This window comes from Chenopodium quinoa, unplaced genomic scaffold (assembly GCF_001683475.1).
Source record: "Chenopodium quinoa cultivar QQ74 unplaced genomic scaffold, ASM168347v1, whole genome shotgun sequence".
NCBI classification, from domain to species: Eukaryota; Viridiplantae; Streptophyta; class Magnoliopsida; order Caryophyllales; family Amaranthaceae; genus Chenopodium; species Chenopodium quinoa.
Genome location: NW_018742738.1, coordinates 12466042 through 12467658, shown reverse-complemented (window position 1 = coordinate 12467658; position 1617 = coordinate 12466042). Strand labels below are relative to the sequence as shown.

Sequence of the window (1617 nt, the reverse complement as noted above, 5' to 3'; positions counted from 1 at the left end):
GCTTATCGAGTACCCGTTTTTACTGGGTACCCCCCGGGTACCCGAATATTTAATATGTATGTTTTATTTTATAGAAAAAAACACACATGTTGTTAATATGGCCTTAAAACCTGCTCATTTTATTAAAAAAAAAAAAACGTTTTCATAAAAAAAAACAAAAAATGATGTGTTTATTAATATTAAAAACCTGTTGTTTTCATTTTCAGAAAATTGATGTGTTTATTTTACAAAAAACCTGCTGTCTTTTTTAATAATTAAAAAAAAAAAGCGTGCTTCCATTAACAAAAATAACCTGCTGCCATGCTTCCCTATCTTGAATTATTCTCATCACTTAAACAAATTCTGATTCAAAGTACAAAATGCAAACCAAAGTTCAAAGTTCAAGGTGTCCAGCTAGAGAGTTCAGAGAGTTTAAACAGTTTACATCAAATTAAAACAACAAAACAACCTAATAAATTACAAAGTCCAAACAATATCTTAAAGCCACAAATCAAACGAAATGGGAGAGAGGATAATTTCAGTCATTTGTGAAATCCGAGGCTTCAATAGTTTCATTAATGATAATTGTTGGTCGCTCCAAAACCAAGTCTAGCTTTAATCCCTACACAAGATAAATCATACAAAAAAAAATCAATTATAGAATATCACAAAGGATAAAAAGCAAAAAATAACAGCGAAATTAACCAAAAAAATGTATTTGAAAATAACTTAGGTATAATCATACATAATCAGAAAATTAACCACCAAAAAATTCGAAAAAAACCCCAAAAAATTCGAAAAAACCTAAAAAATGTAATTGATAATTACTTCAGTATAATCACACATAATCAGCAAATTAACCCAACAAAATTCGAAAAAAAAACCTAAAATGTAATTGAAAATAACTTGAGTATAATTAAACACGAGTAGCGAAATTAACCCAAAAAAATTCGACAAAAAACCCTAAAAATTTAATAGAAAACAACTTGAGTATAATCAAACATAAGCAAAGAAATTAACCAAAAAAATTCGAGAAAAATACCAACCTTACGCGGCTGACTGTGAGGAACTAACGGTCAACGGAGGTTCGCCTGAGATGGAGGAAGGAGGTTCGCTTCAGAATTGAGACAATTGAGAGTGTGTGATTGGGAATTGAGAGTGAGCGAGGAGAGAGAAAAAGAGTGAGGAGAATGTTGAGATGCAGCTACTGATTGTCTAAGGAAGTGAGGAGAGAGAAGACTATATGAAAGTAACCCTAATTTGAGTTCCAGCCAATAATTGTTTTTTAAAAAAAAATTAAAATTAGGATATTTAACGGGTGCCCGTAATACTCAAAGTCTGGCCCATTACCCGACCCGCAAATCTGATATTTTAGCGGGTCGGGTACTCGAGCCGCAAAGTTGGAAAAAAAAATCAAAATTCCCCGCCGGGTATTTTTTTGGTTAACGGGTCAGCAGGCCGGGTCAAACAGGTCATGTATTTTTTAACACCCCTAGGTTTGAACTGTAGCGCCACGCACTAGTGATTAGCGCCAAGAGACAATGTTGTTGTTTGGCGCTGGTCCTTAGTGTTTGGCAACAGTCTTGTCATCCAGCGATAGTCCATGTTTTTGCTCGAGTCTTCACGACGAGTCTAATT

At 33.8% G+C, this 1617-nt stretch overlaps 1 long non-coding RNA gene across 1 annotated transcript; it reads right to left on the bottom strand.

Annotated features, from left to right (window-relative positions):
• Positions 1 to 313: 313 nt before the first annotated feature.
• Positions 314 to 1337, bottom strand: LOC110724031. The gene is made up of 2 exons (XR_002511817.1): positions 1026 to 1337; positions 314 to 601 (listed from the first exon to the last, which is right to left on the bottom strand). It is a non-coding gene; the product is annotated as an uncharacterized LOC110724031 (long non-coding RNA).
• Positions 1338 to 1617: the final 280 nt, after the last annotated feature.